A 12713-nucleotide genomic window follows, 5' to 3' on the forward strand; every position below is an offset into this window, starting at 1 on the left:
TTTTATAATTCACGAGATATCTAGAACCGAACATCAATTTTTGTCAAATTTTCGTACTATTTGTTGTAGATTTTATTTTAATTTTTAATGAAAAAACGGACTTTTGGACTTTTATAAAAAATTACTGAGTGGCGAAAACAATATTTTCTTTGAGTCGAAAATCAATATGTACCAACTTTGAGTATTTTTTTTTGGGTTTTTATTTTTTATAAGAAAAACTGTCAATTCGATTTTTTTTCAAAACGTTACCAGATGTCAAAAATGTTGTTCTTCGTTGCACAAAATTATTTTGGAGATAAAGTCATTTTTTGTTCTTTTGGACCTTGAATCCTTGAGATATGTCAAAATTTTCAATTCGCAAGATAAAATTCGGGAAGATAAAAATACTAAAAACTGAAATTATACCGATTCAGTTCAAGGCAGCTATTATTTCTGATCCAGAAAACTATCCTTTTTAAATATTTTTTATAAAATGTTTGTGATAATTCTAAGATATCGCTAAGCTGTTTGGATGAACGGTAACATAATATTAAAAGAATGCTAGGCGGGCTTTCGTAGGAGTTACTCTACAAGCGATAAGATATTGATTCTGACAATTGTTGCGGGTACTCTTTTTGATCAGAAAAAGAAACTTTATGTACTTTTTGTCGATTTCAAGACTGCATTCGATACAATCGACAAAAAAAACCTTGCTCTACAGCAAAGCATTGTCATAAAAATATGGAAGGGTGATGAAAGATTTGACTACTTTTAAACAAAAATAGGTGTAAGACAGGGATGCCTCTAGTCCTCATTTGTTTTCTTTGTTTATTGATAATCTCATTGATGTCGGGAGGAATAGAGTTTGATGGATTTTCAGCCCTTCTTTTGCTTTCTCTTTAGAAACGCTTCAACTGATGATCAACCGTCTGATGTATGTAGCACAAATTTGGGCTACAGAAAATATGAATCGATAGAAAACCTTATACGATTCTACGTAAAAAGATGTTTCCAACGTCCAAAATATACACCAAATTACATGATAGTTATTGAAACAATCGGGGTTCACATTGATTTTCTTTTAAGAGTTCTCTTCAAAAAGGAGCCTTTGATTCGAAAAGTTAACAGAATTAGTCTGATTATTGTGGAATCGATTTTATTCTTAACATTGAAGCCGCAATGCTAAGGAAGTCAAAGATTCCCTGAATAATATCATCGCTAAAACTGATATGTAAAATGTAGACTCGAATGTATCGTACAAGCAATCTCTTCAGTACATAGAGCCACATATAGCATTCTTGAACATAATCTTTGTAAATTAAGGTCTGCGAAGGAAATAACGGGTTATCCATTCTGTGGTTTCAAAAGTATAGGGCTGTAATTCGACATCTATCCAACACAAAGTTGTTCAACCAATTTCTCCTTTTCTGTTGAAAGTCTGACATTTCCGAAAATAAATCGTACAAACCTACCGTTAAAACCTACTATACAAAAATGGGATTCTGCCACAGCCACATATCGGGCTTTAAGTGGAGATTATGGTTTACATAACCGTCGAACTACGCAAGCAATTGGCAAAATTGTTAAGGAATTTGAAGAGAATGGATTGGTATCATAGTTTTGCCGTACCACTGAAAATATCGCTGCTGTAAGTAAAAGTGTTGTCAAAGTACCAAATGTGTCGATTCCTCAACGTTCTCAGGAATTAGGGACTATCTTACGGCACATTATGACGTACTTTGCATTTGGATCTACACCTACATCCATATAAAGTCCAGCTCACAGAACAACTAAAGCCAGCTGTCTATTCACCAAGTCGTATACACGTTGAATGGGTGCTTGAAGAACAGGCGGTGAACGGCGATTTTTCGAACAAAATTTTCTTCAGCGACGAAGCACATTTTTCACTCCGTGGGTGTGTTAATAAATAAAAATGTCGTAATTAAGGTTTTGAGAATTCTAAAAAAATTGAAAAGAGGCATTACTTACTTACTTACTTAAGGTGGCGCTATAGTCCGGGGCGGACCTGGACCTCAACTCAACAAGTTGGTTGAGGTCCTCTCCCACCTGGGTGCGCCACCTGAGTCGCGGTCTTCCTCTACTGCGCCGTCCCTCGGGATTGGATTCGAAGACCTTCCAGGCTGGAGCGTTGATGTCCATCCGCTCCACATGACCTAGCCATCTATGCCGTTGGACTTTAATTCTGTTAACTAGGTCAGTGTCGCTGTACAGCCCCTACAGTTCGTAATTATATCTTCTCCTCTATTCTCCATCTATGCGTAGGGGACCAAAAATCACCCGAAGAATTTTTCTCTCGCAACATCCTAAGATGCTCTCATTTTACTTTGACACGTTTCATTCCTCAGTGCAATAAATGAGAACCGGGATGATGAGTGACTTATAGATGGTGATTTTAGTTGCTCGAGAGAGGACTTTACTTCTCAATTGCCTTCTTAGTGCAAAGAAGCAGCGATTTGCAAGAATTATTCTTCGTTGGTTTCAGCACTGGTGTCGTTGTCTGTGTGGCTGGTAATCTTGGGAGTTTTTTTTTTACCTTTTGGTAAAATTTACGAACCTCATTCCTGTTTTCACATCCCTTTATCTCCTCGATCACGCGTTTCTCATGGTCTCTTTTTTCCATCTAAGAAGCCGGTGTTCCTCTCCCCTCTTCTGTTCGTAGAGCTCGTGAGCAGCTGTAGTCCTTTTGTGAAGCGTCGTTTTATATGCCTGTTGTTTCGCTGCGTGCGCTTCCCGGCATTCGTCGTCAAACCAGGTATTAGCTGTGGTGGCCGTTTGAAATCTCTGATGGCTGCAAGGCAATGTTGCCACTGGTTTTTAATGCTTAATGCAGGCAGCATAAGAGGTTATTAGAGACTCGATCGGAAAAGGACATGGCAGTCTCTTGTGATTGTAGCCGTCTAACGTCGAATCTTCTCACATTACTTCCTTGTTCTGGCTTGGATCGGGATATTCGTAGACGTACCTTGGCTTCAACGAGGGAAAAGGGGCATTACATTAAAAAAAAGTCACTGTTTGGTAAGCTCTTTAGTCCGGAGTTGTGTTCTTCGAAAACGACCATGAAACAACTGTCACCGTCAATTCAAAGCGTCATGGTAATATGGAAACAGACTTTAATTTGCCTGCTGTTGATGAATACGACTTGGAGAATATTCTTTTCTCAACAAGACGGTGCCAGAAGCCACACGACTCAAGCGAATATGGCCAAGAGACTTTTTCTGGCCGCGTAATTTATGGTCGTGGCGATATTAACCAGCCACCAAGATCATACGATTTGACATCGATGGACTTTTTTTGTTGGGGCTACGTAAAAGGCCGAATTTATGCAGATAAACTTTTAACTCTTAAGCACTTAAAAACCAACATGCGTAAAGCTGTGGTATTCCACCCAATATACATAAGTCAAAAAGTGTGTAAAAATTAACTCAAAAGAATCGATGCTTGCAACAATTCGAATGTTGGTCATTTAAATGATATAGTGTTTCAAACACAGTGTCAACGTCAAAACTTTATAATAAAAAAGAAATATTATAAAAACAATTATTTCGTAAACGTTTTATTTACGTTTACTTTTGGTACCGCCAAATGGATAACTCTGTACTTTAGCATGTATAACAATATCATGAAGACCATCTTAATCTAACTTACATATATAAAAGCTTCAGTGATGTTTACAATTTTTGTCTGGGGTAATTTTGTGACAAAACTGACCGATTTGCTGATAATCGCAAAAAGTCCTTTTTTTACCTTTGACCAATTTTACCAAGTAACAGCTCATTATGAATTTTTGTAACATTGGTCCTGATTTTAAGCCTAAATCAGTCCTGCATAACCACTGCTATGCTGGCTTATGAAAAATTACACTAACACTCTAGACCCAGAAGAAGGCTCGTTTTTTTTAATTTTTGAGAAAGTTCACGCTAGTAGTAGTGGAGAATGCCTTTGAGCGTATATCGATGTATATTGTATGCTCATATTATCGTATTTATTAGGTCAAGACTTCCACAGCCGCAACCATGTTTGGAGCCCAGTGGAGGCTGTTTTGCTTTGATGACATCTGTCAAATCTTTTCTTTATTATTCAGTTGCTTATGCCAAATCATCATGGCAAGTTACATGATTGAACAGCACGTTCAAATGATAAACCTTTTATATAAAAACGAGTGTTCGTTGACGCAAACGTTGCGAGACGACCGGTTCAGTTAAGTTGCCAACACCCGTACGTTTAAATGTTCAAGGAACGCAAGATCGGCCAAGAATATCGTCACCGTCCGTGGAATTGTACAGCAGAACACGAGGCAGTCTATTCCTCGCCGCGCACTTGGTGAATTTTGTTTCAGGACAAGATACAACTGACACAGGAGCTCAAAGTTCATGATCATAGACAACGCCGTTTGTTCGCTGACTGGGCTTTGAATCGGTTGGAAGAGTACCCAAATTTTGGCCTAATAATCACCTTTAGTGGCGAGGCGCATTTTTGGATGAATGGTTGTGAGAACAATCAAAATTGCAGAATATGGGAGGACACCAACCCACTCTAGGTTCACCAGTTGATAGTGCATCCTCAAAAAGTTACCGTTTGGTGTAGTTTTCGGGCCGGCGGCCTACGCAATTGGTCAGTATTTTTTTTTAAAACGACAGCGAGCGCTACATAACGATTAAACCTTATTTCTTCTGGCCCAAATTGAAACATATGGATGGACCTAGAGGACATGAGGTTCCAGCAGGACAGCTGGAAAACCTTATACATGGATTTCAAGAGCAAGTGTCCAAGGTGTTAAAATTAGAAACACTCTAAAAATTAGAACTACTTCAGGTTTTGACTTGAAAGTTTGTAGGGTGAAGACGTTAATGCGTAGCCATTGATATAATTATACTATCTATAGATCTTAATCTTAAGATCCAAAAAATTGTAAAAATTAAGAAATGTTTGAAACTGGAAGAACGATAATTTTCAGTCCACTTAACATGCTTCACCTTCCCAATCGATCATTGATTGTACCTATAAATTATGACAAAACACAATATTTTAAATTTGTGTTGATTTTAAGTTTTATCGGTAAGCGATTTCATTTTGTATTCAGCTGGCGAAATTCCACTTCTTCAAACTGCGTAACACGACGCTGCTGTCTTTAGTGTGAATTGTACCTATGATTGTATACCTAGATGTTAAACAAAATGTATCCTATATTTATGTACATTTGTAAATTATTGTAAACCAAATAAAAGCCGATAGCGACGGAAAATTCAATGAGAATCACAAAAGGATATTGTAGGTGCGATGCTGTGCGGTTGTGACTTGTGACGATGCGATGCTTTGTATAGGTTGTGTTCCATTTTTACGGATTTTTAAATCTGAGATTATTTTTGTTTATCACCAAGGTGGCAATCTGAAGTGACACATAAGGGGAATCAACATCAATTGAGATGCTTTACCCGAGGACCCAGAAGCCATTCCCTATTAAATTGTATGATTTTTGTTTGTGAAAAAATAAAAATATAAATAACAAAATAAAAACCAAACGATACGATGATGATGATGTAGTCAACATCACCGAACATTTTGTGATTGGGTTTGGTTTACTGTAGGACTGCAGAGTTAAGGTATATCGTAAAGTATTGTTAACTATTCAACTGCAGGCTATTTTAACCGACACTTGATGTTTCATATAGATTTGTTTTTATTGTTTTATCTTTACGTGCAGTATCTTTTGTATTTTATTTTATTATATGAAAAAAAAAACGAAATATCAATTGAATGAGGATGAGATTTTTCTGGTAGAAGTAGAAAGGTAGGTATTTTATCTTGTCGAAGCTTATGGCTTGATATTGAAAGTTTTGATTTGTATAGAGGTCAGGAAATTATGTTGGCCAAGTCATTGTAATAAATTGTTGATTTCTCAGACGTTGTATGGTGAGATAGTTTTTGACGTATTGTTGATCTCCAGCTTACTGAAAAGTTAGTTATAAGCAATAATTGTAGCCCCATAAAGCAGTAGGTTAGGTACGGTTAAAGTCGATGTCCATGATGGAATAGGACATACAATTAGGAAATTTAAATGGCCCATTGTTACACCACATAAACCTTGAGGCCTTCCTGACGAAACGTGAAAGACTGATTATGTTAATATGATTGATATCGTTTAAATCGTTATAGAAGAATTCTCCTAGGTAATTTTTGCGTTTTTGAACTAAAGCAGGACATGTACATAGGAGGTGGACAATTATTGTTTCCTCCTCTTCCTCATCCATGAGGCTTCTGCAAAAGTCATCTGAGAATACGCCTAGTCTCGTGGTGTGCTTTCCTATTAGACAGTGTCCGGTTATGACACCTATTATCGAGCTGATATGCGATCTGCTTAGAGAGAGCAAGCACTTTGAACGTTTTAAATCCAGTGTTGGCCAGATGTTTTTTGTGGCTTGACACGTGGTGATGTTGTTCCACCTGGTGCCTGCCCTCTTCGCAGCGTCTTGAATTAGCAACAGTTTACAAGTAGCGATTGGTATGCCAGTACTTGCCAAACGTGGTAGGATGGGCTGTACTGTACCGTTCCTGGCGAGTTCATCTGCCTTACAGTTACCTGGAATGTCTCTATGGCCCGGCACCCAGCAAAGGTGAATATTAAACTGTTGCGCCATCTCCATTAGAGATGCTCGACAGTTATGGACTGTTATAGAGTTTGTAGAGACAGAGTCCAGAGATTTGATAGCGGCCTGGCTGTCAGAGAAAATACAAATATCAGATGTTGATATCACGTTTTCTTTGAGCCAAGACAAGACTTCCCAAATCGCCAAAGGTCCGTCTGGAACACGCTACAATGATTGGGAAGGCGGAATGAGAGACTGAATTTCAGTCGTTCAGAGTACACACCTCCACCAACCCTTACTTTGGTTTTTGAGCCATCTGTGTAAAAATGGATTGACTCATCCTCCAAGAATGTCGTATCCTCCCAAAAAGATCTCGTAGGTATAGAAATCTGCAAGTTTCTGTCGAATTGTAGGTGGGGGATGGTGTAGTCTGTGTGCTTTGGAATTGATTCTAAGTACCTTAGAATTATACGGAGTGGCCAATGTTGTTGTTAGTCCACTGCGACGAAGAATTGAGACGAATAGGAGACCTTGCGGCTATTTTTTTTGCTAAGTATATCAAAAGGTGTAAGGTAGAGTAGGGTGTTTATTCAGTGCAGCAGCTTTTTCTAAAGCAATCCGCCATACTGCCACACCGTAAATTAAAATCAGTCTGATTACCGATGTGTATAACCACTGTGTAGTTCGGGGTTGTAAGCCCTATTTATTACCAACAGCTTTTAAGCTAGAAAAGAGAACTACAATAGCTTTTTTGACTCTATTGAGTGTGCACCAGTGAATATAAAATTTCAGTATTAACCCCAAAGGAAGAAAACTACCTCGAGCTTCGATAATTCAATATGATGTCTCTTTTATTACAATGTGTCAATTCAGATGACATTTTATAGAAATTAAAGTACCTCTCACACTAGATACAAATAATTAAAGGTTTGTGTCTAGTGTATCTAACAGTCTTCCCCTCCAATAGGGTTTGTGTTGATAGGGAACGACTTGACGCCAACCCGATCACTAACTTTCCCAAACTTCCATTTAGACTTCTTGCTCTGCTAATAACGAACTTGAAAGTCCCCAATTTCGAAGCTCCGCCTGGAATTCTCGATTTGTCTTGTCTGTTCTGGGCTGGTGTATCGTAATAAGTCGATTCTGGTGCGAAGATTAAATTTCAGCATCATATCCGCTGGACTCTTGCCTGTAGTGGAGCTTTCTGTCTTACGATATTGCATAAGAAGCCGTTGTCATTTTGTGTGAAGGTACCCTGTATCATTCGTAGCAGATCTTAATCCATTTTTCAGAATCTGAACAAATCACTCTGCTTCTCCGTTCATTGATGGAAACGCAGGTGAAGTAAGTTTATGGCAAATGTTGTTAGACTTAAGAAATTCTTGGAACTCCCTTGACGTTAAATTATTTCCCTTATCGGACACAATGGTTTGAGGAATACCAAATCTAGCAAAAAGTTCTCTCATTGCTCGTATTGTATAAAAACTAGCGATCCGATTCATCTGGAAAACTTCCAACCACTTCGTCTTTGCATCGACCACAAAAAAGAAATATCTTTCTATGAACGGTCCCAAAGTCAATATGTAATCTTTGCCACGGCTGTGCAGGAACTTCCCAAGGGTGCGGCAATGCCCCGACAACTTTTCACTAACACCTCAATATCGCTATCAATTCCAGTCCAATTGCAGTAACTTCTAACTAAGGCTTTCATTTTCATGATGCCGACGTGGGATGTGTGTAACTCATTTAGAACTCGGGTGTGTAGACTATAAGAAATTATGATTCGTAATCCATGGTATGGTGTGGTCTTCAAACTTGCTCCTGTCTTTAAAAGGATATAAAGTGATGACAATTCCTTATCCTGTTTTGTTTCTTTAGCTATATCCGAAATTCTTAAAGGTAAGTATTAATTCCAAAGTGGAAGTATTTCCGTCACTCCTGTAATCATGAATTTCAATTGGATTTCTGGAAAGAAATTCAGCTTTAATATTCTCTTTGGAACCCTTGTATTCAATGTTGTATTGAATTGTGCATAATGCAACAATCGCTGAGCTGTAAGTAAAGCAAGTGTTTATTGGGTGAAATATTGCAGTTAAAGTTCGATTATCTGCAATTAGAATAAATTCACGCCCACAGCAGTAGTTGAAAAACTTGTGTAATCCCCAGTAAATGGCTGTCGCTTCCTTGTCTAACTGGCTGTAATTAGCCTCTGCCTTCGTCAAACTTCTGGATGCAAAAGCAATCGGACGCTTCAAATTCTCTGTACGATGTGATAAAATCGCAGACAATCCAACAGGAGACGCATTAGTGGCTAAGATAAGAGGCACATCTTCATTGCTCATCATCTCTTTTTTTGCAATTTCAAATGGATGTTGACTCTGATCATTCCAAAAAAACTTCTGATCCTTCCTCAAAAGGTGGTAAAGCGTTTGTAGTTTAGTTGACAGGTCTGGAATAAATGTATGGTAGTAATTTACGATTCCCAAAAAAGGCCGTAATTGGTTTAGATCTGAAGCAGGTCAGTCAGGGGGTTAAGATATATAATTTGGTATTTACTCGAAAATAGAAATAATTCGGTTTTATGTGAGTTGACAATCTTGACATCTAGTCTTTACCGATCAGGCCAAAGTAAAAATTTGTCTAAGGCATTTTGTAAGAGTTCTTTTAGGGTGTTAAAATGCTTTCCTGAAACCGCTATATCAACGTCATCTGCAATCACTCCTAAACCCTCTGCATCCAGACCCCTAAAATTTCATTTACATGAAACAAAGATGACAACTTTAAATTCTGAGCTTGATGAAGTTCAAGTGGTTTTTAAATACTTGATTAAAAAAAGCTGTATTATTCGTTCGTATTCCATTAATCTCAGTCTTATCAGAAAGTTTTCCGTTGAATACAGAGGTTTCTTTGGTTTCTCTTTAGTGGTTAATCTGATTCTTGGAGATTATGTTTTAGGGTATCTGCTTAGGTGTTTTAAACTCGCAAATTCCCCATTTAGTTTCCATTCTTCTTGCGTCTAAGGTAGTGCTTAGCCTATAACGTCCCGGTAGCTTTCTAACAGCAACTTCTTACTTACTTACTTATTTAAGGTGGCTCTACAGTCCGGGGCGGACCTGGGTCTCAACCAACATGATTCTCCAACCAGCTCGGTCCCTAGCTAGCTGTCTCCAGTTTCGCATGCCAAGGTTGGTTAAGGTAATCTCCCACCTGGGTGCGCCCCCTGAGTCGTGGTCTTCCTCTACTGCGCCGTCCCTCGGGATTGGATTCGAAGACCTTCCGGGCTGGAGTGTTGATGTCCATTCGCTCTACATAACCAAGTCATCTAAACCGTTGGACTTTAATCTGTTAACTAGGTCAGATTCGCTGCACAGACCGTAAAGTTCGTCGTTATATTCTATGCAACAAACGATGGTCAAATTCTATGCGACAACGGAAACGATGCATGGTATGAAATTACTTCACGAAATGTTTGGAGAACTTAATATTACAAACGAACAAACAACAAAACAAGTAAACATATCAACGTCAAACTCATCAACAACGAGGTCATCAGAAGCTGTCAAAACACCGATGTCCATGAAGCCATCTGGTAGTAAACATGGGAAATACCAAGCTAAATGAAAAAGTGTTGCCGTCTGCCTTAACGCAAGTATTAAAAACATTAAAAATAATACCTTTTTAAAAAAGAAAAAAAAATTATCTGAATTTAAAAATATTAGTATATTAGCATATAACATTGCGGGATTAGCAAATAAGTTACTATTTTCCGATTTTTTTATGTTTGTCAAGAAACATGACATCTTTTTTCTTTTTGAAACTTTTGATTCAAGTAAAACTTTTGATAATTATAGGAAATATTTTACCGATTTTAAGTTACATTGGGTGTCTGCTTCACGTGTCTCTAACTTTGGAAGAGCCAGCGTGGGGTTTTTGTACGGGTTTAAGGAAAATAAAATAAACGGTAACTTCATAGAATTGGATGAATATGTTTATCTTAAGCTAAATTACTGCAACGTAAACTATCACATTCTTCCAATGTACATTAATTGCAACAATTGGATGCACGACTTTGAAATAATAAACAACTTCTTGAACATCACTAACATAGAAAATATAATGCTTATTGGGGATATGAACGCTCGCATAGGGACATTACAGACAAAAACCGTATGGACTAAACCTTTCACTAACGAATCTTTATTCCTTGAAAAAAGATCTTCGTTGGATACAGTAGTTAACAAAAATGGACAACTTTTTCTAGAAATGTGTCAAATAAATGATCTATTCATCCTAAACGGATCCACTAAACAAGATTGTCATGGTGCATATACATTTATAGGAGGGCCAGGAAAATCTGTAGCCGATTTTTGTGCAATATCTGAAGGATGGAAAAAGCTTGTCGAATCATTCAGTGTTGAGTCGCAAACTTTTGCTGATCATATGCCCCTAAAAGTAATTTGTCATCTCAGTGATGAGCAGGAAAACTCTACTCTTAATCTTCCTCCGAAGTTAGTCTGGAAAGATAGTTATAGAGAAACATACCAAACTAAAGTTAACCACGCACTTCTACACTCAAGCCCTCTTACTGTGTACCCTTCAAATGCAGAAGCAAAAATTAGTCATACCTTACCTATGTATAAATGTATAGAAAAGGCAACTCAAAGGAAAAATACTTCTAAAAATCCCACCTGCAAACAGAAATGGTTTGATAACGAGTGTTTCAAAGCCAGATGTTTATCTTTTGAATTGTTACGAAAAATTAAATCATCTCCCGATTTAAACGAAACAATCACAAAAAATTATTTAACAGCACATAAAAATTACAAGAACTTGTGTAAGTCGAAAAGAGAAGCTTATTTTCGAACTGTTGCAGTAGGACTTTCGAACACCAATAACAGCAAACAGTTTTGGTACAAAATCAATCAACTGAGAGAGCCAAATTTGATATGTGGAATTAAACTGCATGTCTCTGATCTGGCAGATTATTTCAAACTTTTGTTGAATCCACAACCAACAACAAATAACTTTTTGTTCGCAGAACCCCTTATTTACAATTAGAGCTTAGATCGTGAAATATCAATGAGCGAATTAAGTACGGCATTATTAAAAGCAGCAAATAATAAAGCACCAGTCCCAGACAGAATTTCAAACGAATTTTATAAAAACGCACCTACCGATTTCCAGATTAAAATGTTAGAGATGTTTAACTACATTTATGAGACGGGAGATATTCCACAATCTTTTAAGGATTCGATTGTATATCCCATATTCAAAAAAGGTGATCCCAATCTGGCAAGTAATTACAGGGGCATATCTTTTATGAACGCTATAGCAAAGATTTTCACCTCTATCTTGCTTGAACGAATACATTCATGGATTAACATAAATGAAATTCTTAGCGAGTACCAATCTGGTTTTCGTAAAGGTTATTCCACAACTGATAATATTTTTGTTCTAACATCTATTTCACAATACTTTTTGAGACAGAAAAGAAAATTGTACATCTTTTTTGTTGATTTCAAGGCAGCATTTGACTCGATAGATCGAAATGCTTTATTTTATAAGCTTTCGCAAAAGGGAATGTCAACAAAGCTAATAAAGATCCTTAGAAATATGTATACAAATACACGTCAGTCAGCATGGAATGGAAAAAGTATGTCGGAATGGTTTGAAACAAAATCTGGGGTGAAACAGGGATGTCTGCTTAGTCCTGTTTTGTTCTCAATCTTTATAGACGACATTACGTTGCAACTACCAGCTGGTGTACGAATCGCTGACCTGACAATAAAAGTTTTACTCTATGCAGACGATATTCTGCTTTTAGCAGAATCTCCTCAAAGCCTACAGCTCATGATCAACAGGCTCTCAGATTATTGTAAAACATGGAACCTTACAGTAAATCTTGAAAAATCAAAAATATTAATTGTTCAAAACAGACAAACTAAACTAGAAAGGAATGAAAAATGGTTTTAGAGACTGTTACAGAATACAAATATCTAGGGATCCTAATCAAGCCAAACATGAACATGTCACCCCACCTAGAAAAAAAGCTGTTATCAGCAAAAACAATGATAAATGTTTCTTGGAAAAGTGTTATCTCAAACACTAATATCCCCACATCTGCTAAAT

The sequence above is a fragment of the Eupeodes corollae genome, chromosome 1 (genome assembly GCF_945859685.1).
Source record: "Eupeodes corollae chromosome 1, idEupCoro1.1, whole genome shotgun sequence".
Classification (NCBI taxonomy): domain Eukaryota; kingdom Metazoa; phylum Arthropoda; class Insecta; order Diptera; family Syrphidae; genus Eupeodes; species Eupeodes corollae.